Below are 27076 nucleotides of genomic sequence, written 5' to 3'. Positions count from 1 at the left end.
GGATATTTAAGTTTAGCCACCTGTCCAAAATAACTCCAGAATAACTGTTGTTCTCTTCAATGAACCTCACTTTCAATATCTGAAGAATATGGGCAATGAAAAATCAGTAGGGTTATTGTGAAAATGAAAATTAAAATAAGTAGTGTATATAACAGGACTTTTCATGTTATATAAATCAAATTACAAATGTTACACATAATTATTACTGAAAAAATTGTTTTTCAGGATTTTTGTTCAATAATGGACTCCAATGTTTTATTAAGTTGAACTAAATTTACTAATAGCACTGACATTGACTGAGCACCTTCTATGTGCCAACACTACTCTAAGCACTTTATAGAAAGTAACTAATTTAACCCTTACACAATGCTATAAAATAGGTACTGTTATTGTCATTTTTTTCAGATTAGGAAACTGAGGCCAGAGAGATTAAATAACCAAAAGTTATTTTTATTAGAGCCAATACATGAACCCAAGATGTCTGGATCTAATCTCAACTTATACAATAAACTATACTTAATGAAATTATTTAATTATGATTTCTAGAATTACATTGGCACCTATTTGAAGCTTCTCTTTGATTCAATAAATTGACATGTGTAATGAGTTATGTATACATTATAGGAAATGTACCGCTTCTTAAAAAGCTAATCATTATGATGTCATTAAAGGAGATAAGAAGAATATAATCAACATCTACTTTATTGCGTAGTTGATATTTTCATTACTGGTCTCAGAAACTAACAAAGTTCATTATTTTTATGGCACAACATTGAGTTAGGTTTAGAATTCATCTTTCTGGTCCCTACTACCCAGGTCAGTAAAAGTCCTTTCTATCCCTCTTGCTATAGACTCAAAATTTCTGCCTGCCCTCCAATTCATATGTCAAAATTCTTTTTTTAAGTTTATTATTTATTTTGATAGAGATATAGAGAGCAAGCAGGGGAGGGGCAGAGTGAGAGGGAGACAGAATACCAAGCAGGCTCTGAGCTGTCAGTGCAGAGCCCAATGCGGGGCTTGAACTCGCGAACTGTGAGATCATGACCTAAGCCAAAATCAAGAGTCAGATGCTTAACTGATGAAGCTACTCAGGCACCCCTCATATGTTGAAATTCTAATCCTCAGGTAATGGAATTAGGATGTGGGGTCTTGGTGGGGGTGATGAAGGATTAGTGACCTTAAAAAAGAGACCCAAGATGGGGCTCCTGGGTGGCTCAGTCAGTTAAGCTTCTGACTTTGGCTCAGGTCACGATCTCACTATTTGTGAGTTCAAGTCCCGCATAGGGCTCTGTGCTGACAGTTTAGAGTTCGGAGCCTGCTTTGGATTTGTGTCTCCCTTTCTCTCTGCCCGCCCCCACTCTCTCTCTCTCAAAAATAAATGAGCATTAAAAATATTTTTTTAAAAAAGAGACACCCAAGGAATTACCCCTGCCCCATTCTGCCAAGTGATGTTACAAGTGAGGACACAGCCATCTATGAGGAAGCAGGTCTTACCAGACACCTTATCTGCTGGAGCCTTGATTTTGGACTTCCCGACCTCCAGAACTCTAAGAAATACATTCCTATTGTTTATAAGCTACCCAGGTTATGGTATTTTCTTACAGCTGCCCAAAAGGACTAAGAAGTAAAACTGATACCAAGAATGGGATGTTGCTATAATAAATACCTAAAATTGTAGAAGTGGTTTTATAACTGGGTACTGGGTAGAGGCTGGAAGTTTTGAAGTGCACAGTAGAAAAAGCTTGCACTGCTGTGAACAGACTGATAAAGGCTCAGAGGAAAGAGAAGAGCTGTAGTGAAAGCCTCAGTCTCCTTAGAGAATATATAAGTGGTTGGGAACAGAATATTGGTAGAAATATAGACAGTAAAGCCATTCTGATGAGGTCTCAGACAGAAATACAAATATGTTACTGAAAACTGGAGGGAGGCTGATCCTTGTTATAAAGTGGCAAAGAACTTTACTGAATCATGTCCATGTCCTATTGTTTTGTGGAAGACAGAATTTGTAAACAACGAAATTTGTGTTGAAAGGGTGGCTTGGTTCCTCCTGACCATTTATAGTAAAATGTATGTAGAGAAATGACTTAAAAATGGAATTGTTAATCAAAAGGAAACAGACCTCAAAAATTTGGAAAATTCTCAACCTATCCATTTTGAAAGGAATGAGAAAACTTGCTCAGGAAAGAAAACAAGAGTGTGCCAAATTTGATTAGGAGATTAGTATGGATCAGCCATTTAAACAGATGCCAGGAGCTGTTGTCCAAAACAATGGAAGAATGACTCCAAAGGCATTTTGGAGATCACTGGCACTGTCCTTTCCATCACAAGCTCATAGTGCAAGGACTTAATTTCAAAGAAGGGGCCACTACTGTCCCTGTGTCACATCAAGCTTCATGTAACAGGTTCCACTTCCCACATTCCAGTGCCACTCTTCTTGGCTGCCCCCAGATACAATTCCAGCAGGCCCTGGTGCAGCAGTGAGTTACACCCAGCAAAGCACAAGGATCGTGGCTCCTTCCACCTACATTTTTTTAATATAAATATTTATTCATTTTAGAGAGAGTGTGTGTGAGGAAGAAGTGGCAGAAAAGGGGACAGAGGATCTGAAGTGGGCTCTGCCCTGACAGCAGTGATCCTGATACAGGGCTTAAACTCACAAACTGTGAGATCATGACCTGATCTGAAGTTGGACCCTCAACTAACTGAGCTGCCTAGGTGCCCCTACCTTCACCTAGATTTTGAAGGAAGGAGCCACCTTGAGAGGGCTGCAGCAGGGGCAAGGCCACCACGGAGAACCTCCAATAGGGCATAGGCTAGAGGAGGAGTAGAGAATGAGATGCCCTGAAAACCCCAAACTGGTAGAAACACCAGCACATGATTCCAGATTGGGAGAGCAGGAGCCATGCAATTTCATGCTATGAGAGCTGCAGCTTGGGCTGTACCCAGCAAACTCATGGAGGCAGGGCCACCCAAAGCCATGGGAACAGAGCCACCAGAGCCTTGGTGACCCAAACCTTGCTTCAGTGCGTCCAGAAAGCAGGAACTCTTCCCCAGGGGGCCTGAAGGGCAGAGCCTTGAATCAGAGATTATTTTTCAGCCGTAAACTTTTGGATTTTCTGGGGACATGTTACCCCTTTCCTCTTACCTATTTTTCCCTTTTGGAATGAGAATGTCCGTCTTACACCTGTCCCACCATTGTATTTTTAGAAGCATATAATTTGTTTGATTTATAATTCCACAGCTGGAAGGGAATTTGCCTCAGGGTGAATTTTACCTTGAGTCTTAACATGCCTGATTTAGATGATATTTAGATAAGACTTTGGACTCAGACTTTTAAGCTCAAGTTGGAGTGAGTTAAGACTTCTGGGGCTATTAAGATGGAATGAATGTATTTTGCATGTGAAAAGGACATGAAAGGGGGGATAGGGACAGAATAGTATAGACTGAATGTTTGCCTTCTCCCCAATTCCCACAAAACTCATATGTTGAAATCCTAACCCTTGAAGCGATGGAATTGGGAGGCAGGGCCTTTGGGAGGTTATGAGGTCCTGAGAGCTCTAACCATAGGTTTAGTGCCCTTATAAAAGAGGTTCAGAAAGGTCTTTTGCTCCCTTCTGCCAGGTGAGGTTATAATGAGAAGACGGCCATCTATGTGGAAGTGGGCCCTCTCCAGATACCAACTCTGTTGGAGCCTTCATCTTAGACTTCTGGCCTGCAGAGTTGTGAGAAATACATTTCCATTGTTTATAAGCTACCCAGTCTGTGCTATTTTGTTATAGCAGCACTAATGGAGTAAGACACCTTTCATGTGAATGTTTGATTTACATAGCAGGCTTTTAAAAAGCAAGGAAGGGATCTGTTCAGTTACTGAGCGAGAAAGATCCATAATGAAAGCTTAGGAATTGTTGGCTTGTAAAGATCAGAAACCCACTCAAGCTCCTCTCAGAAAAGTGGGGTTTATCTTAAAAATGTTAAAGATAATCAGCACTTCTCTGCACCTCAAATGGACTTCATGGTTATTGGAAAACAGCCAGGTAGTTTCTCTCTCTCCCTCCTTTTTTGTGAGGGCGGGGGGGATATTTCACTTAAAAAAAATTTTTTTTGACAAAGGTTCGGAAGCAATTTATTTGTTTGTTTGTTTTCCCGCTATAGTTACTTTATTTTTGGAGGAAGCAAGGAGAAATGGTGAACACAGCACTCCCCTTCATTTAATTACAAAGACAGCCTCACAGTCCCTTGTTTCTGATATGTGTTCACTTCATTCTTCTCCCTCTTCATTAGACTCTTCTACTCAACTACTTCCATGTGGATATCATATCCTTTACAAAGTTGGCCTTAGGCCCAAATCAATCAGACTTTCTAGCTGTTTTTTATAGTCAACCAACAAATTCCCTAATTTCCAGAAAAAGAAAATGAGACTGGTTTTAGCTTGGATCACATAACTAATGCTAATCTGTTTTGGGGTTGAGATCACATGGTGCATAGGGTTGTTTCTTCTAGGTTGTGACAAGTTCTTCTTGAAGGGTATGTGGGGATAGAGAAATGATAGGTCAAATACAGTATTATTCATCTGAAAATTTATTTCCTCTGTTCCTACTGTTTGTTTCCTATTGCTTAATTCCTCTTTCAGTTTGAATTTTCTTGAGAATATGTGTCTGATCTTACCAAGACTGATTATCCTATGGGGATACTATGGCAAATTTCATCATCATAATCCTTTACAGTTTGCCCCACTTTTCAGATGAGAAAGTAGAGGCTAGTGAAGTTCACATCACTTACATAAGGGTAAAATGAATTCAGATTCTGTGTCTCTCCACTACATTCTCTTTGAATATCTTCCAAGTCCATAACTTTAGAGTGTGCAAATATTCAGTACCAGATGAGACTGAGAAGAAAGAATTTCTCTGGAAAGAGATTCTTATGTACTCTTGAACCAAGTCATCTTGTAATGTGTTCTCTTATGACAAATGGAAATTTCCATATATGGCAAGTTTGTCCGTTTTCCAAAGGCCCATCCAGAAAATACTGTCTCTGTCACTAATCACTCCTACCCAACACCTTGACCCTCAACAAGGGAATACAGCTGTAGTCTATTTGATAAACTTTAAAATCATCTGATGAGGTAAAATAATGTAATTTTTGCAGAGAAACAGACCTGGGTCAGAATTCTGGCTTCAACATATATAATCTGTTTGGCCTCTACTTCCTCATTTGCAAAATAAAAGCAATGAATGATCCCAACATAATAGGGTTAAATGTGAAGACAAAAGGTACTACAAGTATAATGCCTGGAACAACAAATCCTATAAATTCTTTTATGTTACCCAAATTTATTATTCTGTGTCTACTACTTAGTGCTAGCCCAGTAGCCTAACAATGTGCTAGGCTCCCGATGTGCACTGTTATCATGTTTTCAGATGCACACCTACCTCTCTAGCCAACCATTCTGTTTGCAGGTGATAGATTTTCCCTTCATTCCTCCTGGGGACTCTCAGGTAGGTCAAGAAGATGAAATAAAGAAAGACCTCCCCAGTCTGATGAGAATCATCATCTGTGCTCCTATACTTGCATGAGGACACATATACAACTACCATTACTTTTAATTTTACTATGCTTAAGTCATTTAAAGGGATGAAAATAATGTAGCTAAATGTTCTATTGATTAGACACAAATATATATGTCAAATATTATGACATGTATTGGGGAATATATTTTGGGAACAGCAAGTCATGCAAAAAGGCTGAAGTTTAGTCTAGAATAGGCAAGAGTCTGAGAAAATACAAAGGGATATTAACTGTATTGAGCACTCTGTACTACACTATGTGATACACTGTATACAGTCTGTCTTATTTGAAGATAGAGATAGCATGTAGGTTATACATCTCAGATACATATGAGAATAAGTGATCATTTTATAGGCTGAGTACATAGGAGTTGGTATTAGTAGTCTGATAGAAATCAATTCAATCTGATCACAATTGCAAAATAATGGGGAAGTAATACTATGATGACTAGGTGTAGCAGGAAAAAAAAGGCTGGATGGTAGGAAATAAGTTCTGGTCTAGGTTCAACTTTCTGTGTGACCTTTGACAGGTTACTTCGCTTGCAAAAATTAACTTAATTGCTATGGTAAACTTTTCCACTGTTGATGAAAATGCCTGTTATGTTGTTCAGAATTTCTTATGTGTATGTACCTCTAAAGGCTGTAAACTTCCTTGTGCATAAAAACCACCTGAGGAGGGGCGCCTGGGTGGCTCAGTCGGTTAAGCATCCGACTTCAGCTCAGGTCATGATCTCACAGTCCGTGAGTTCAAGCCCCGCATGGGGCTCTGTGCTGACAGCTCAGAGCCTGGAGCCTGCTTTGGATTCTGTGTCTCCCTCTCTCTCTCTGCCCCTCCCCTGCTCATGCTCTGTCTCTCTCTATCTCAAAAATAAATAAAAACATTAAAAAAAATTTTAAAAACCACCTGAGGAGCTTATAAAAAATGCAGACTCCTATGTGTATCCCAAGGACAAAATATGCTGATACAGTGCATCTGAAGTGGAGCAGGAATCTATATTAGACAAGCACCTTTGATCATTCTGATATTGATTATCCATAGACTGTGATTTAGCAAGAATTACCTAATTGAATACATTCCCTTTTCTGCCTTGGCTACCAGGAAGCACAGTTCAGTTTTACATTCACTCTTCCTTTCATTTCTTACCTCTGGTTATCTTATCCTTGTTTCAATGGTCCTATTGTATCATTATGGGTTTTTTTTTCAGTATTGTTTTTTCATTGTTTTTAATGCAAATATTTTGCATTCTTCCCAGGAGTGGTAAATATAAATAATAAAGAAATAAAACCACATGGTCATAAACATTTTGGAACATAAAAGTTGTACGTATAAGATAATCCCTATGCGACTATCAAATTTGGAATTGCATTATTCTATAATGCTAACAAATGCACTATCAAAATCAATTTTAAATATTAAGGACCTATTTCATACCATGTACTATGTCAGTGAACAAAACAGACTTATAAAATTGAGTGCTATAAAAAGTAGAGAAGGTCACAGAAAATGAGTGTGGTGTAAGGGGCAGGGGGGATAAAAAAGTTTCCTTTATTAAACAGAGAGGTCAAAGAAGTTTTCCCTTGAAAGTTGGTTTACAGCACATATTTAAATGAGGGAATGGAGTTAGCCAATCATATATCTGAGGAAAGAGTATTCCACACAGAAGGAACAGATCCATAGGAGGATCCCAGAATATTCAAGGAAAGGTAAATGCTCAATGTATCAGGAACAGGATGAGGGACAAAGTAGCAAGAGATGAGATCACAGAGGATACAGGGGGCCAGATTAAGTAGTTTGTTATAAATTATTTTAAGATCCTCTTATTCTAAGTGAAGTGGGAAGTATTGGAGAGTTTTGAGCATAGTCTTGGCTACTGTTTGGCAACAGACCAAAAGGAGGCAAAAGTAGAAGCAGAAAGACCCATTATGAGGCTATTGTAGTAATCCAAGTGAGAGATGATAGTGGTTCAGACTAGAGCAGCATTGGTGGAAAAGCCAATTGGATTTTCTAAATGATTAGATGTGGCAGGTAAGAATTTAAGAGATATAGGGCTTCTACTCAGACGTTGGTCTAACTGATGAGAAAATCCTGTCTAAATTATGTCCATGATCAATGGAATTCAAATAAGCCTCTCTTTAATCTGGTTACATAAAATAAACTTTGAAAAATAAGCTGGATTTGATTAAGGAAGAGTGATTCTGATCCTATAGCATTCACTTAAGCCAATAGGGTATCCTGTAACACACATGACTCTATGACTATCACAGAATTTCTGGCCTCAATGGAAGAAGCACAGGTTGGTCAGTTGGTTCATATTTATATATCACTTCTACGTCTATTCTAAACACCTCAAAAAAACACAAAACATAAAAAAAACAAAAAAGTACTTCTGTAGTACATATTATTATTATTCCCTATATTATGAACAAGGAAACTGATGCTCAGAGAGGTTAAAAAATATGTCCAAGCTCACATAGTGAATATATTGGGGAGTTGGAGTTCAAACCCAGCAGCCAGGCTCCAAGATCTCACTCATTAACTGCTATAGTATATAATTTCTAAAAACTTCCCCAAGCCTCAATTTTTCATATGAAAGTTGGGATAATAATAGTATTTACTTTATAAGATTTTTGTGAGCACAAGAAGAATGATTATTTAGTCCTTACATTAATAGTAAATAGCTATCAGCATTATAACAATGTTATTGTTGATTTAAAAAGTTATGACCATTATTTTTGTCAGGTCCTCAGAAGGTTATTCCCACTCTACCTATTAGTAAATTGGAGCTCAATGATGATTATATGATTTTCTTAGTCATAGAAGTGAGGGACAGGATTTTATTTCAGATCTCATGTTTCTAAGGTCTTTTAAAATTCTTTTTCATTTTCTCAGTAGATGAAGTATACAGAGATGTGGAGGGGCACTGAATGATGCTTACAGTTCACAGAAACACTACTTAAAAGCCTATATAAAAACCTGTAATATAAAGGGAATCTACAAAAAGAATAAATAGCTTCCCCATATATCAGCAAAACCCAGTTCCAAAATATAATAAAAAATATCTAATGTTCACTAGCAATAAAATAGAAACTACCTCCAAATATACTTAACAAAAAATAAAGAACTTGCATAAATAAAGTTACCCAAGCTCTATTATGGATAGAAAAAGATGAAACATACCATGTTCTTATATGGAAAGTATTATTAATATTATATGTCAACTCCGCTTAAATTATTCTATGGATTTAACACAACTTCAATGAAAACACCAAAGATAATTTTAGAATATGAGAGAGTAATTCCAAAAATCATCTTTCAAAACACATTAAACATTAAAAAATACTTAAAAAAAAGAGTAGCAAAGGGGGCCTTAGGTTAGAATAGTAAAATATATTACAAGCTTACAAGTATTAAAACAATATTCTAATGGTATGGAAATAGCTATAAAACAGAACAGTACAGAAAATCCTGAAGAACTCATTCATTCATTTATTATCCCACAGAAATTTACTGAATGTCTGCTGTGTGCCAAAAACTATTCTATGCTCTGCGAATACAGAGAAATAAAAAGATAGAATTACTACTCTCATAGAGTTTAAATTCCAGTGACCTAAAGTAATGAAAGAAATATCTAATATGATAAAAAAAAACCTTTTCATGGAGAATTAATAGATTTTTCAACCAATGTTGGATAACTGCCTAAACATAATCATTGAGAAAGAACTAATGTTAAGTCTCTATGTCTAACCTTACTAACCAAAATAAAGTAGATTAGAGATTGTAGAAGAAGGAAATGGAAGAAAACTAGGTGGAGGAGATAGAGAGGAGAAGAAGAGGAAGGAAAGAAAGGCCAAGCCAAGCTACAGAACCCTTAAAGAGAGTATAAATTAACAATTAGTTACATACTCTTAAAATGAAAGGGTCTTTCCTTATCTAGCTATAGAGAAATAAGAACCAAAGAAAAAAATTATGGATATGACAATTTGAAAATCAAAACTTCTGAATATCAAAAATAATATAAAGAAAACTGAAAGGTAAGTAATAACATGGGAAAATATTCAATTCTATAAATAGAAAAAGTTAATTTACTCAAAAAGTTTGCACTGGAGAAAATGAAAAGATATGCCACAAACTGGGCATATTTTACAAATATTTTCCTGTATTCAGAAATGAACAAAGAACCTAAAATGCACAAATACTTAAAACTCAACAATAAAAAGCATCCCAATTAAAAAATGGGCTAGAAATCTGTAAAGATATCTCAGCAAAGAAGATACAGATGGCAAAATAAGCATATGAAAATACGGTCAATATCATTTGTCATTAGGGAATTGCAAATTAAAACAACAATGAGATGCTACCTAATAGAATGACCAAAATTCAAAACAAATGCTAGTAGAGGTATGAGCAGTAGGAACTCTCATTCTTGCTGATGAGAATGAAAAATGGTAAAGACACTTTGGAAGACACTTTGGTGGTTTCTTACCAAACTAAATGAATTCTTACCATACGATTCACCAGTCATTAGTATTTATCCAAATGAGTTGAAAATGTATGTCCACACAAAATCTGCACACAAATGTTTATAGAAGCCTTATTCATAACTTCTGAAACTTGGAAACAATAAAGGTGTCCTTCAATAGGTAAATAGATAAACTATGATATTCTACACAGTGGAATACTACTCTGCAATAAACAGAAATAGATCATCAAGTCATGAAAAGACATGAGATAAACTTAAATGCACATTGCTATGTGAATGAAGTCAACCTGAAAGGGCTACATACTGTATAATTCCAATCCAATCATATGACATTCTGAAAAAGGCAAAACGATGCAGACTAAAAGATCTGAGGTTGCTAGGGAGCTAGGGGAATGGAAAGAAAGAAGGATGAGTAGGTGGAGCACAGTGGATTTTAGGGGTAGTGACACTATTATTCTGCACAAAACTGTAATGGTAAATATATGTCATTTTACATTTGTCAAAATGAATAGAATGTACAACACAAAGAGTGAACCCTAATGTAAATTATAACCTTTAGTTAATAGTAATTTTTATCAATATTGACTTATCAAAATTAATAAATATACTGCACTGATCCAAAAAGTTTTCTAACAGGGGAAATTGGAGGGGGTGAGTAGCAAAAGGATATGGTAACTCTCTGTATTATTCACTCATTTCTATAAACCTAAAACAGTTTTTTAAAACAAAAGTCTAGGGGCACCTGGGTAGCTCAGTGGTTAAGCATCCTACTTTGGATCAGGTCATGATCTTGGGGTCCATGAGTTAGAGCCTCCAGTTGGACTCTGTGCTGACAACTCAGAGCCTGCAGCCTGCTTTGGATTCTGTCTGTCTGTCTGTCTGTCTGTCTCTCTCTGTCCCTCCCCTGCTCATAGTCTGTCTCTGTCTCTCTCAAAACTAAATAAACATTGGGAAAAAAATTTAAGTCTATCAATATAAAAACAATATCTTTCACAATCAAAAAAAATGCCATTATGAGAGGGAGGGGGAGAGAGAAATGGAGGGAGAGAGAAAGGACATGAACCAGAGAACTGCTAAAGAAAAAAAAATCAAAATAAAATAAAATTATAAATTTCCATTATTCTAACCTAACAATAAACTTAAATAATTAACAAAAGGGCACTATTTACTTTTGAAAGAGGTGATAGAGTCTGGCATATTTATACACTGCCTGATAAGAGTATTAAATGACAGAACTTTGAGGGCATTTTATTAACATGGCTTAAAACTATTTTAAGTATATATAACTTCAATTCCCATGTTTGGGAATTTGGCCTAATGAAATAATCATAGGAAACACAAAACTATTTACTTACTATAGCACTGTTTGTTGTAGAACTTAATTGTCCAAAACTAAGGGATTGATATAATGAATTATGATGCATCCGAACAATAATCTCCTGAGATTATTTAAAAGAATCTTATACAAAAATATTTAATATGTGGAAAATATTCAGACTGTATTGACAAGTGGAAGATAAAGCATGTATAAAAATGGTTTCATATTATCTCATTTTTAAGAAAAATATATGTACACAATTTTGCTTTTTTGTTTCTTTCTATACATGTGGGAAGAGAAACAACAAAAGTAAAATTATGCCAACATGTCAACAATAATTATTTCTTTTTAATTGGGTTATAGGAAATTTTTGTTTTCTTCATTTTGGTTATCTGTATTTTCTATTATTTCTATAAGTAATATGCACTGCATTTTTAATAAGAAAAAATATAGTGCAGTGCTTAAGAGAAAAGGTTCTGAACTCATCTTGGCTGTAACTTGAGATACTTACTTTGCCTTCCCAAACCTCAGTTTGCACCTCTGTACAATGAAAATATTAGTTATTTTGAGGAATAAATATAATAGTGAACTGTTTTTAACATAGTGTTTGTCCCATAATATATGATCAACAAGTACTAATAAGATATCATCATCATAATTATATAGAGAGAATATCATCATTATAAACAGAGCTGAGAATTAAGTGACAAGACTAAAACACATTTACCTCTAATGAGAAATCACATCCCAAACTGAGAGGAGATGGGAAATAGACATAGAAATCCCCATAGTCACACAATAAAACAACTGCTAGCCAGTGAGGGCTTCTGATTCTATGAACATAAATATCTCAATGCAAATTAAAAATAAACTCCAAACAAATCCAAGGAGACACAAAAGAGCAGGCAGGAATCTGTGTGTTTCATCAGTTACACAGTGATAATTAAGAGAAGACATCTGAAACACCTACTTCAAAAATCTAACATCCTTAATATAGGGTAATATACCACTTAACTTTGTAAAGATGTCAGCCTCACCTAATATTATAATTACTGTAAATGTATTTCTCTAATGAGGATTTTCATGTATATTGGCCTTAGTGATATCTTTGTGGATCTGACTCCAAAGGTAAAGGAAACAAAAGTAAAAATAAACAAATAGAACTACATCAAACTAAAAAGCTTCTGCATAGTGAAGGAAATCATCCTCAAAACGAAAAGGCAACCCTCAGAATGGGATATTTGCAAATCATATGTCTGTTAAGGGGTTAATAGCCAAAATATATTTAAAAGACTCATATAACTCAAGAACAACAAGAAGAACAAAAAGAGTTAAAAAAAAATGGGCAGAGAATCTGAATACACATTTTTCCAAAGAAGACATACAGGTGGCCAACAGGCACATGAAAAAATGTTCAATATCACTAATGATTAGGGAAATGCAACTCAAAACCATCATGAGGTGTCTTTTCACACCTGCTCAAATGACTACTATCACAATGACCAAAAATAACAAGTGTTTATGAGGATGTGTACTGTTAGTGGGGATGTAAATTGGTATAACCACTATGAAAAACAGTATGGAAATTCTGTTTCCATACTTATGGAAACACTTATTCCAAATTAAGAATAGATCTTCCATATAATCTAGCTGTTCCACTTCTGGGTATTTATACAAAGAATATGAAAACATTAATTCAAAAGATATTTGTGCCCCTGTGTTTATTGCACAGTATTTACAATGGCCAAGATATTGGTAAATAACCTAAGTGTTCACAGATGAATAAATGGATAAAGTGGATTTGGTATGCATGTATGTATGTATTCACACACACACACACACACACACACACACACACACACACACAAAATGGAATACTCCTCAGCCATAAATAAGAATGAAATCTTGCCATTTGCTACAACATGGATGGACCTTGAAGGTGTTATTATGCTCAGTGAAATAAGTCATATGGAGAAAGACAAATACTGTGTGATTTCACTCATATCTGCAGTCTAAATAAACAAGACAAATGAACAAACAAACAAAAATACCAAAACAAACTCACAGACACAGAGAACAGATTAATGGTTAGCATATAAGAAGGAGGTTGGGGTGGAAGGTGAAATGGCTGAAGGGGTCAGTTGTGTGGTAATGGATGATGACTAGATTTTTGGTGGTGATCACTTTGTAGTATACACAGATGTTGAATTACAATGTTGTATACCTAAAATTTATGTTATATATCAACTTTACCTCAGTAAAAAAATTTAAATCACATCACCAAAAGTCAATTAGTTAATTGTTTAAACTATAATAAGATATTTTCTCACATTTCCAGATGTGCAATTGCTCAATATCATTGGGCAAATGCAAGAAAATAGATTAGACATAAAAAAAAATAGATCTGTCTGATTAACTTTGTGGAGTGAAAAAAAAGTGTTTTTTGAGGTTATGGAGTTATGGAGACTTAGGATCAAATTCCAACTTTTCACATAAAAATACTTATTTATAGCTTACTATGAGTAAGACCTTCTTCTATATACCTTTATATAGCTGTATAATATTGAACAAGTTATTTAATCTTCTTGAGCCTCAGTTTCCTCAACTATAAAAAAATAATAAAGCTTCTATTCATCCTAATATTAATATTTGGACAAAAATATGAATGCATTAGCTTATTGATATACAAAGTATAGGATATTTAAATGCAGATAATGATGATAGCAAACACATGGGCTTACTGTGTGTCAAACACCTTTCTAAACACTTTAAACACATAAACTAATTTAATCCTCTTAACAATCTGAAGAGTAGAAAACTGAAGCACAAAGAGTTTAAATAACTTTTATAAGGTAAGGGCTAATAAGTAGTGAGCCAGATTGAAAGACAGGCAATCTGGCTCCATGGTTGGTATTCTTACTCACTAGACCATAGAGCCGCTCTGTTATAATCGGTCTTATCCTTTATACGGAGCTGTGTTCCTCACCATTTGTTAATACCTTGTCTTCTAAGTACCTTGCTTGCATAAAATTAATTTTTCCTTGTGTGTTTGATTCTGCCTACTTTTTCCATTTTCCCTAGTATTCATTAACTAAACCAAGATTTAGAAAGACCAGAGAAAGGAGAGTTGAATTCTAATTGTCTTCAAAGGCTATGTCAACACCATACCTACTAGAATTGACTTAGTGGGAAATGCAAGGTGAGATTTCTTTAATTATAAAAAAAATAGTAGTAATAGCCTTCATTTATGAAATATGTGTGAACTATGCTATGTATTTTATATATACACAATCTCATTTAATTATCGTGAAAATCCAATAATAGCACTATTTCCAGCCCATGTTACTGTTGGAAAAACTGAGGGTTAGAGAGGTTAACTAAATTGCCCAAATCTGCACATCTAGCAATTGGCAGAGCGAGGGTATAAACTCAGCTCTACTTGACCCAGATGCTCTTAAACATTTCTCTGCTTACTGTCACAACAAGTCATGTGAGATGGAACCTAGGATGGAAATGGAAATAGAGGGCCAGGACTAGGAAGCTGATTAAGGAGGACAATGACTATACAGATCTAGAAGTAACAAAGATCTATCAAGTTTACATCTATATAGAAGTGGGCAACATTTAAAAGTGGTATAAAACAGGGAATTTTGGAAAGCCAAATTAGAAGTAACAAATAGTTTGTCTAGGCCTGATTTTACATTAATTTCATGTTTACTACAAAAAAATTTGTTCACTGTAAAAAAAAAAGTGAGATAAAACAGTAAAACACAAAGTAGAAAAAACTAAAATATGCTCCAAAAGGAAAATACTTAATACTTCAATGTAGCATTTATATACATATACTTTTCCACCAAAGACAAATGTCTTTGTCACCTAATAAAAAATATAAAATGTTTTCCCATGCTATTTTATACTCTTCAAAACATTATCCTGGAGATAAGTGGTCTAATAGTAGTCACCTAATAAAGTAAGAAATCTGCGGGGAACCTGTCCAAGTTTACTTTACCTGTTGGCAAACAGTTTGTGCTTTTAAGTGCTTGTTTCCCCCCAATGGCTACCTGAATAAGAAAAGAAATGAATGTGTATGAACACTATCCATCTCCATCTCCACTCAACCACTAAGTTATTTAGTTAATTAAAACAAAAATTTCTGAGTCCAAACATGGTATCTATTACTTCATAGGTCTATATACTACTTTCTGAATATATAAAGACTTATTTCCATCTTGTTGCCACTGCCACTAAATCTTCTCACCATTTCTCTTATGGACTGTTGCACCCGCCTCTTATCCCGAAATTTCTAATTCATCCTCTACTTATAGCAGAGTGATACTCCTAAAATGGAAATTACTTTTTATCCTTCACTATTGTCAGCACCTAATTACAGGGTCTGGTACAACGATGACTGAAATGTTGACTGACTAAATGAACAAATGAAAAGGAACCGTAGTAACACAAGTGTGCAGGTGAGAAAAAGCAGTTTCTTTACTTCTCATTCGGGGATAACAAGACTGCCTGCATTATACAGTGGTTACAAGCACTAATGAGATAGAAAAAAGATTTCTGTGTCAGACCAAGTTTAAGTAACAGGAACCAGAGTTACACTTCCACATGAAAAAGCTAAAGAACAGGACAAAATATATGAAATAATGGTTTTCAAGACAATGGAGGTAGAAAAAAAAAAGACGGTAGAGGTCAGGCAATGAAGAACAGTGCATTGCTTATAAAAATGTAGATGGTACAGACATTTTAGAAAATATTTTGGCAGTTTTGTAAACAATTAAGCATTTACCTACCATCTTACCCACTCATTCCTCTGCAAGGTGTCCACTTGGGAGAAATGAAATCTTCTATACACGTGAATACTTGTACCTGAATGTTAATAAAGCCTTATTTGTAATAACTAAAATGGAGAGGGCACTCAAATGTCTATCAGAAGGTGAAATATAAACAAATTGTGGTATATCTATATAACTGAAGACATATAAAATATATAAAAAGGAATGAAATATTGATACATGCAATGACAATGAATCTCCACATAGTTATGCTGAGTGAAAGAAACAAGATAAAGACGAGTACATAGTATGCACTTCCCTTTATATAAATCTCTAGAAACAGAAACCTAATTTATAATGAGCCAAAGAAGATTAATAGTTGCCTGGGGAGGAGATGGTTTCATAAATGTGCACATATGTCAAAACATCAAATTGTACACTTTAAATGTGTGTGATTTCTTTTATGTTGATTATGCCTCAATACAGTTGTTTTTAAAAGTACAAAAGGGAAATATAAAGAATATAACATGGTGCCTATAACATAGCAAGTACTCAGTAAATATTAGTTACTATTATTATTAAAGTATAATGAGATAAACATTTTATATATCATACTATTAAGCTAGCATTAAAATTCCTTTCATGGTTGGGAAAATACAGACATTTGAGTATATGCAAAACCTGGATGGCAAAAACCCAAGCAATAAAAACAGTTGTAGGTTTTGATGTCAGCAAATGAGTGGAATTTGACTTTCCATCAAGTAGACAGAAAAAGAAACTACAGAGATGGTGGTAAGTACAAGTAAGGATGATTATATGCAGTTAAGAGGCTAGTAAAATTTGCTTGTGGTGGGATGATTAAAAAATATTTTAAGACAATAACCTACTTGGTTTTAATTTTTGTGATGTAAATAATTTCTCCAACACCTCCAACTTCAACTAATTTTAATATACTTAACAAATACTTTAAGGAAATTATGGTGTTGGTTTTATATTTTGTGTATGTGTGTGTATCCTCCTCCTTTGGGAATGAGTACAGCTGTGAGAAACAGGAAAATAATTGCAGTGTCTTAAACACAATAGTTTATTTTTCTCTCATACAAAACAAAAACAAAAACAAAAACAAAAAAACCTGGGAATGCCCAGGTGGCTCAATAGGTTAATCGTCCAATTCTTGATTTCAACTCAGGTCATGATCTCACCATTGTGGGATCAAGCCCTGAGTCAGGCTCTGCACTGACAGTGCAAAGCATACTTGGAATTCTCTCTCTCCCTCCCCCTCCCCCACCATGCTCGTCTTCTCTCTCAAAATAAATAAACTTAAAAAAAAAAAAAAGAAGAAGAAGAAGAACCCAGACACAGAGGTTACCATGAAAATGTGAGGTCTTCCCCAAGAAAACTGCACAAAAATCTTGTGTGGTACTGTGGTACTGTGACTTCTACATGGTGTGAAAGAGTGACCTAAATTACTTTTAGCTAGGTCTCAATATACTAAAAGACACACCTTATCACCCACCTCTCAATACATACCTATAATTATAGGTTATAAGATGCTTTGGGGAGTAGAGTGGCTCAGAGTAAACAATGTCTACCTTAGGAATTACAGCATAATCTTACTCATTAATGCTGTCTCTGAGATCACATCCTCTTTGAATCCCTCAGGGCCTGCATAACCTACTTGATGATCCCTCCTGTCTTCCAACAGATCCCAGGACCAGATTTATTGCTTGAAATCAGAGATTAATGCTATATCCCTAGTCCCTAGCATAGCTTCTGGTATATAGTAAGTGCTTAGTAAATATTTGTTAATTTGACAAAAAATTACCTATCTATCTATCTATCTATCTATCTATCAATCAATTAAGATGTTAAACCTAGTCATTAGGGAAGCATAAGTTAAAATAATAATGAGATGTCCTTTCCACCAATCAAACTGATGAAAATTAAAAAGCATGACAATGTTAAAGGCTGGTAAAAATGTAAGGAAAATTGTATTTTCATATACTGCTGGTAAGAATGTAAACTAATAATATAGTTTGGAAACAATATGGTAGTCCTACTAAATAAAAAACATGCATAATCTGTGACCCAACAATCCAACTTCTAGATATAGGAGTTGGAAGAAATGTTCACATATGGACAAAAATTACCACATACCAATGCCAAATGCAGCATTATTAGCAATTTCAAAAATGGAAACTCCTTTAATGTCCGTCATATGGTATATTTGCCTAAAACTAATATAATGTAGTATATTTATACGATAGCATAATAGGAAAGCATCTCAGATTTCCATTGCTCATTGTAACTAGTTCTCCTTTTCTTCTGGACATACACCTATATACCTCCTTTGCATTTAGGTGAGTCATGTGAATATTTCTGGCCAATAACTTATGAATGGAAATGACACTTCTACATTGAAGCATTTAATTACTTGTGTGAAATCCCACAACTTTCTTTTCTCCTGTTGTGTTAGCTGAGGAAGCCTTGGTTTTCAGATGGCGTGTGACCAAGTTTGTGAAACTTCTTCAACCTGGGTCCTGAGTGCATTTGTAGAGCAGAACATGCTACTGACCCAGGTGGTTATATAGCAGGAATATAAATAAATATTTTGTGTGTTAAATAACAGAGATTTTTTTGGTACCTAGCCTATCCTGACTAATAAAAAATAATTTAATAGAAATAGATTAGAGAATAGCTAGTTTTAGTTCCCAAAACTACACAGTTCTAAAAATATATAACATTGAAATAAAAAGGCAAATTTCAGAATAATTTGTACAAGATGATGTCTTTGTAAATCCAAAACTATATACACATAGAAAAAATACCAAATTATTTTATATGAATGAAAATAAATGATGTAAAACAAAATGAACATAGACAAGAAGGAAACATGCTATCTTTAATAAGTAGGGATAGGAAATGAGACTTGCTTCTTTGAATAAAAGGAATTTCAGCTGAAACTATGTAGTAGGTTGTATGGTATCCCCCCAGAATTTATGTCCACATCCAAGTCCCTGGAGCTCATGAATGTAACCTTGTTTAGAAAAAGGGTCTTTGCATATATATGTTAACAATCCTGAGATGAAATCATCTGGATTACCCAGTGGACTCTAAATCTCACAAGTGTCCTCATAAGAAATAGAAGAGGAAAAGACTCACACAGAAGAGAAAGTAACGTGAAGACAAAGACAGAGGTTGAAGTGATGTAGTTACTAGCCAAAGAAGTCAAGGGATGCCTAGAGATACTGGAAACTGAAAGAAACAAGGAAGAATTCTCCCCCTAGAGACTCCAGAGTCTAGGCCACAAGTGTGGCCCTTGATTTCATCTTAATTTTATACTTCTGAATTCCAAAGCAATGAGAGAATAAATTTTTATTGTTTTAAGCCACCCAATCAAAGGTACTTTGTTGCAGCATCCTGAGAAAACAAATACAAATTGCAATGCCTTCTTTCTTAAAAAGCAAAAAACAAAACTAGAAATAAACATAACAAAATATTAATGGCTATTAATTCTGGGCAGCAAATAAGGGTATTTGTAATGTTACTCTTTGTATTTTCCTATATATTTTAAATTTCTCACAATAAAATTTACAAAAATTAATTATAGATGAAGAGGATTAAGAGTACACTTATCTTGGGGCACCTGAGTGGCTCAGTTGGTTAAGCATCCCACTTTTGATTTTTGGCTGAGGTCTTGATCTCATGGTTCATCAAGCCCCATGTGGGGCTCCATGCTGACAGCATGGAGGCTGCTTGGAATTCTCTCTTTCTCTCTCTCTCTCTCTCTGCCCCTCCCCAGCTTGCACTTGCTCTCTCTCTCTCTCAAAATAAATAAATAAACTTAAAAAGAAAAGGGTACACTTATCTTGATGAGCATGAAGTAATATACGGAACTATTGAATCAGTATATTGTACATCTGAAACTAATATGACACTGCATGTTAACTACACTGGAATTAAAATAAAACGAATATACACACAAATGAATTATACTGAATTTTATTAATTATTAAATTAATTACAGTGTGTTGTATATCTTTCTTTATTCAGTTTGTAAATACTTAAAACCCTGAGGGGGAAAAAACCTGGGTGGTTCAGTAAACACACTCATTACAGATAATTCACCATTCTGAGGACTTTAAATGCTCTTGACAATTGACCTCCAACTCATTTCATAGTCTTAACTCATATCCTACTACTTCCCGACACACACTCTGTGTTCTAGATTACCTATAGTTAGCCAGACAGGAAATTTTTAAGTCTTCATGTCTTTGCTCCTATTGTTTCCTTCAATTAGAATGGCTGTAAGGCCTGGGGAACTACTTTTTCCCCTACATCCAATTCAAATAACATCATCAATAAAGACTTCCCAGACTCCTGAGATAGAATTAATTAGTTCCTCTTTTGTGTTCAATCTGCATTTATTTCAAACTGAATTCTCATAATTGTCACTTCATTTTAATTTATATTTCTTTGTCTGTCTTTCTCTATAAATGTAGACTTGGCTGAAAGTACAATTAGTTATATTTATATCACCAATAATGAACACAGTGGCTAACAATGATTAGGAACTCAGTAAATGCTAACTGAATAAATGAATGAGTGACTATTTCATAATTCAATGCTTTTTATCCTGGACTTCTGTGTAATGAAAACATTATAAGATATTGCTAATTTAGGGGAGAAACCTATAGGAAAACAAATTAACCCAATAGACCCAAGAAGCAATTTCTCTTTAACACATTAATCATCAAACAATACCTTCTTAACCTCTATCACAACAGAAGGAAAAACAGAAACTAACTGCAGAGTTGCTTTAACAACAGAAAACTCATCTCACCTCTTGACTATGATCTCATACCCACTGCACTGTGTTCAGTCCAGTAACCAGTACTCTAAGGGCATCCTGAGTCACTCTCTGACAGAGCTTGGCCCTCTCTCCAGCAGTCTGACCCACCACTAGCATTCTGACAAATCTGAGTCAGGGATGCCTGGGTGGTTAAGCAGCCAACTTCAGCTCAGGTCTTGATACCATGGTTTGTGAGTTTGAGCCCTGCGTCAGGCTCTGTCCTGTCAGCCTGTATCCTGTTTTGGATTTTGTGTCTCCTTCTCTCTCTGCCGCTCCCACACTCAGGCTCTGTCTCTCTCACTCAAAAATAAATAAATGTTTTAAAAAATCTGAGCCACTTTTGTTCACCTTATTTGAGGGAGAGAGAGAAAGAGAACACACCAACCATTCCTTTCCTCTTGGCACCGAGGTTTCATGGAGGACATCCCAGATGTCCTTATCTAGAGGACACTAGAAAATTGTGTATTTGTTTCCTTAAAGAAAATGCTAGAAAAGGAGGCCTATAGGAGTGACTTTAGGCAGTACAGAACCAAGAGAAAATCATATCATCTAACCCCATCCCTCCATTCTTACAACCACCAAGATGTTTGTTGCAGAAATCCCTAAGGTTTAGCGCCAATTAACTTCCTTACTCAGAAACCTTCACAGACTACTACCATTTGTTCATTAATGAACAACTCTTAACATTAGTCTCAATCTCTGTATATCCAGTGCCTATCACAGTGGGCAGCGTATAGTGGGAATATCAACATTTGTTGAATGAACAGTCATATAGGCCCTATGTTAAGAGTGTAAGGAGGAGTAAGGAGGAATGTTGTCAAATTGAACCCCATATACAAATAATCTCAAGGAATTTATCCAAAATTTTTCTCTTGATATATCAACACATTTTCATTTTCACTTTTTTTTTATCAAAGATAACTGACATACAATAAAGTACAAAAAAAAATCAAGTGTATAGTTCATTAAAATTTTTTAAAAGTTTTATTTATTTATTTATTTTGACAGACACAGAGAGAGAATGGGGGAAGGGGGAGAGGGAGAGACAGAATTCCAAGCAGGCTCTCTGCTGACAGTGTAGAGCCTGACGAGGGGCTGGATCTCATGAGACATGAGATGACCTGAGCTGAAATCTAGAACCAGACATTTAACCAACTGAACTACCCTGGCACCCCACATTAAATTTTTCCATATGTCTTTTTCCTAAGAAAAATACAAGAATCTTATGATCATTTAATCCCATTTACTCCCTTCTCCTTTTTGTACTACAATGGTCAAATATATTGCTTCCTCTTATAACACCCAGAAGACATTGTCACTATAATTTTAAATAATAAATGTCTTTTGTGTCAATAACTGCCATTAGCTATTGCTTTTCATTCCTTCCTGCATTTTGGAGAATTTCAGAGAATTTATGTAAGACTTTTATTCATGGATTTAAGAAACTCAGTAAATTTTAAGCAGGATGAATACAAAGAAAACCAACTTAGGAACTTCATAGTCAAACTGTAGAGTGCCATCTTGGTTCATTTTTCTTCAGCATGAAGAACTTCCAGTGGTCTATTCTGTGGTGCAGGTCTGGAAGCAGTGAATTTTCTCAGATTTTGTCTGTCTCCCATTTTTGAAGGATATTCTAAGAGTGGAATTCTAACTGTTTTTCTTTTTCTTTTTCCCCCCTTTTAGGACTTTGAAGATGTCATCTCAGGGCACCTGGGTGGCTCAGTGGGTTAAGCATCCAACTTTGGCTCAGGTCATGATCTTGCGGTCCATGGGTTCAAGGCCCACATCAGGCTCTGTGCTGGAGCCTGCTTCGGATTCAGTGTCTCCCTCTCTCCCTCTCTGCCCCTCCCCTGCTCATACTCTATCTCTCTGTCTCTCAAAAATAAATAAATGTTAAAAATTTTTTTAAAAAGATGTCAATCTATTGTCTTCTGACTTTTATGATCGCTACTGAAAGGTCATATCTATTGTACTTTTGAAGATTATTGGTCTTTGGTCTATAGTTGTATTTAAAATTTTCTCTGCCTTGGTTCTCAATTCTCCAAGGATAGATATTTATAGGGAGTCTAAGGTTTAGAGAAGAGACATCTTTGGGAATCATTAGCATAAAAGTGAAAAGTAGGAGTTTTGAGGGGTGAATGTTAGGGACAGTATGAAAAGGAGGAAAGAAAAGGGAAGCAAGGAGATGGAAAGGAAAGAGAAATATATTCAGAACACAATAAATAAGAGATGGAGCCCATAATTGACAAAATGATCAGAGCAGGAAGAGGTTAAGGAGCATCTACTATCTTAGATGCAAAGGGAAGAGAGTCACAAAGAAATAAAGGGTCAACAGTGTCAAGCAAGATAGGGCTCAGTTACATGTCTATAGAGTGCATTCTTTACATGTGGAAAAACAGAAATCACTGGAAAAATTACCTGCTGTATAACTTTAATGTATCAGCTTCCTTTGCTTTTGTAACAAATTACCACAGACTTAGTGGCTTAAAACAATGCCAGTTTGTTATCTTATAATTTTAGAGGTAAGAAGCTCTAATTTCAGGGGTGCCTGGGTGGCTCAGTCAGTTAAGCATCCAGCTTCAGCTCAGGTCATGATCTCATGGCTCATGGGTTCAAGCCTTGCGTTGGGCTTTGTGCTGACAGCTCAGAGCCCAGAGCCTGCTTCAGATTCTGTGTCTCCCTCTCTCTGCCCCTCCCCTCTCATGTTCTCTCTCTCTCAAAAATAAATAAAAATTAAAAAAATATATATTTCTTAAAATTCTAATTTCAAAGTGTGGGCAGTGTGACATTCTTTCTGGAGGCTCTGGGATGAATCTGTTCCCTTGTCTTTTCTAGTTTCTAGAGGTCACCTGCATTCCTTGGCTTGTGGCTTCTGCCTCCATCTTCGAGGCCAGGAGCATGGCATCTTCAAATCTGTCTCTCTCTGACCTCTCTGCTTCCATCACCATGTCTCATCTGACTCTAAGCCTTCAGACTTCCTCTTTTAAGGACCTCTGTGGTTATGTTGGGTCCACTTAAATAATCCAGCATAATCTTTTCATCTCAAAATCCTTAACTACATATGCAAAGTCACTTTTGCCCTGTAAGGTAACATATTCCCAGGTTCTAGAAAGTAACGTATGAACATCTTTGGAGAATCCTTATTCGGTCTACCATAATCATGTCACATAACCCATTATCTGTGTCTCAATTTCCTTATTTATAAGATAGGTAAAATTATACTGATCACACTTGGCTACTGAAATAATTCATTTAGATTAAATTAAACCCTGATTCACGGTAAACAGGCATTAATAAACAGTGGTTAAAAGTGAATTTTAATTTCTCTGTCACTGGTTAGAGAAGGCTGAAGGAGGTGGAGTACAAATTAGGAAGCATGTCAAGGCAAATCTCCTGGCAGAGGAAGTAGTGAGTATGTTCAGGACACGGTTCCCCAGCAGCCAAGGAAAAGGCGAAATTCCTGTTTTGAAAGATGAGCCATATATTCCCTAGCAATATTTCAAATGTCTTTTAGCAAACTGTCCTCCAAGAAAAAATTAGCAAAAGAAAAAACAAAAAGCAAAACACACACACACACACACACACACACACGAAATAAAACTTAAGGGGAAAAAATTAAAAAGCTGAGAGACAAATAAACCCATGTGTAATCACCTGGGAATGTGCAGTCCCCTGATCCCCAGAGGCCATGCCTTCTAAGATGAACCCAAGAATTGCTGGGCAGAAGTGATTAAAACTAAGGAAAGCAATATTCTCTTCCTGTACATGATTTTGGTTTCCATTTCAAGTTTAAATTTCACTTGAGCAGCTATAGTCCTCTGTTGCAGAACACATAAATTGGTTGGAATAAGTATTAGTGGAAGAAGGGGGGCTATGAACTGGGAGTGAAGAGACATGGGCTCTGGTTCCACTGAATTAGTGAATAGTTTGCAGCAAGTTTTTTCTTCTTTCTGGGCCTCAGTTTTTCCCATGTATACATCAGGAACTAGACTGAGCTAACAATGCCATAAACTCTTTCATTAGTGGCTCTTGATTTTTTGCTCTTGTCCTCTCCATCCCTTAGAGACCTTTCATTACTTGATATTACTTCCTTACTAATAACTCCTAAATCATGTTATCTTCTCATTAGCAATCAGAATTATAGCTTCAACTATCCACTAGTCATTTCTACTTGGTCATTTTGCCACACCTCACACAACATGACAAAACCTTCATTACTCCCTTTTTTAAATTTTATTTTAATTCTAGTATAGTTAACATACAGTGTTATATTAGTTTCAGGTGTACAATATACTGATTCAACAATTCTATACATTACTCAGTGCTTATCATGATAAGTGTACCCTTTTCTTTTATTTTTTAATGTTATTTTTGAGGGGGGAAGGGGAGAGAGAGAAGGAGACACAGAATATGAAGCAGGCTCTAAACCCCAAGCTGTCAGCACAGAGCCTGACACAGGGCTCAAACCCACAAGTGATGAGATTACGACCTGAGACTAAGTCAGACTGAGCCACCCAGGCACCCTTTGATAAGCGTGGCGCCCCTTGATAAGCATACGATTAATCTCCTTCACTTATTTCACCCATTCCCCCACCCATCTTCCTCTGGTGACCATTAGTTTATTCTGTACAGTTAAAAGTCTGTTTTTTCGTTTGCCTCTTTTTCTTTGTTCATTTATTTTCCTTCTTAAGTTCCACATATGAATGAAATCATATGGTATTTGTCTTTGACTTACACTTAGTATTATACTCTCCAGATCCATACATGTTGTTGCAAATGGCAACATTTCATTCTTTTCTATGGCTGAGTAAAAACCTCATTATTGTAATATTCAAATCCTTTCTTAATCAGTGTGCTATCTAATTTTATTTCTTACTAGTCCTCAATACTTTACACTTCAAGGCAAGTGGATGGCCATTCACCTGGTCCCACCTACTCCTTGTTACCCACCTCAATATTCCAAGAATCTTTATTTTGTCTATGTTATCTCTGCCTGTGTGTGATGCTCTCTCCTCTTGGACCACCAGAGAGATCTCAATTTTCCATAATGAATACAAATTATGATAAATAGGCATGTAGTAAATTACCTTTGCTATTAAAGGAAGAAACATAGTTCAATGCAAAGAACATCAGAATAGAAGTGAGGAAGAGGTTGCATTCTAAATCTGACTCAGGAACTGACTTAGTGTCTAACTCCCAGATCAGCTATATAACCTCTCTCAACTATAGTTCCCCCATCAAAAAAATGCACACATGAATGTTCCTCATGCTATTTCCTTTGTCTATCAAAATTCATTTTATTTTTCAAGCATAGCCCCGTTAATGCCAGCTATATGAAATCTTCCTGACTTTCCCATCCATCATAGAAATACACTGATAGCTGAAGTGGGATCTTTTTCTTCCTTCACGTCCTGCATTTCTATAATATCACTGGCTCTGTCTTGTATTACATTTACTTGAGAATATGTGTACCTATCTATCTTCCACAAGTCAGAAACCACATATCTGTAGTGTCTTTCTTGGTGCTTGTCAGCAAGGAGGCAACTATGGAATGCTTGTTTAATAAATGTGTGATCCAGTGGAGAAAGAGAGAATGACAGAAAAGGTGGGGAAATTAGACATCTATGTTTTATACTTATTGTGACATTTCCTATTGGGAACCAAAAATGTAGCTACATAAATTTCTTTAAGATTCTTTTGAGAGGAAAAAAAATCCCATTATATAAAAGCATTTAAATGAAGTTTGGAGTTTCATTTGTCTTTTAGACTCCAAGTCTAATAAAGCTATTTAGCATTTCTATAGTATTTAACATTTTCAAAGTACTATTCAATGTTAATTAGTTAATCCTAACACTCTGTAAGGCAGGTCAATATTATGATATTCTCTGAAAAGTTAAGAAAATGAAAATTCAAAGGTATTTTGGCTTCCCTTTTCAAGATATAAGACACGGCTGAATGTTATTACAAATATAAAGTAGTATTTTGGAACAGAAATTAGCAAAATATAGAAATGAAACAAAGGAAGTTGAATCAAGTTCTTCCTTTCACTATGGGCCAAAATATAAAAGACAAAAAGAGAT

General features: G+C 35.5%; 1 protein-coding gene and 1 long non-coding RNA gene across 9 annotated transcripts in view; one reads left to right on the top strand and one right to left on the bottom strand.

Annotated features, from left to right (window-relative positions):
- The window catches only part of LOC131504757 (uncharacterized), a 36694-nt gene extending 13934 nt beyond the window's left edge, over window positions 1-22760 (top strand). The window contains exons 2-3 of the long non-coding RNA XR_009258142.1: window positions 14445-14562; window positions 22680-22760. This is a non-coding gene — a long non-coding RNA (uncharacterized LOC131504757). The remainder of the gene's footprint in view (window positions 1-14444; window positions 14563-22679) is intronic.
- LOC131504751 (BEN domain-containing protein 5) overlaps window positions 1-27076 on the bottom strand; it is a 1495810-nt gene that overhangs the window by 771992 nt on the left and 696742 nt on the right. The gene's annotated exons all lie outside the window — the stretch shown is intronic.

This window comes from Neofelis nebulosa, chromosome 2 (genome assembly GCF_028018385.1).
Source record: "Neofelis nebulosa isolate mNeoNeb1 chromosome 2, mNeoNeb1.pri, whole genome shotgun sequence".
Lineage (NCBI taxonomy): Eukaryota > Metazoa > Chordata > Mammalia > Carnivora > Felidae > Neofelis > Neofelis nebulosa.
This window is presented reverse-complemented; position numbering and strand designations above follow the sequence as displayed.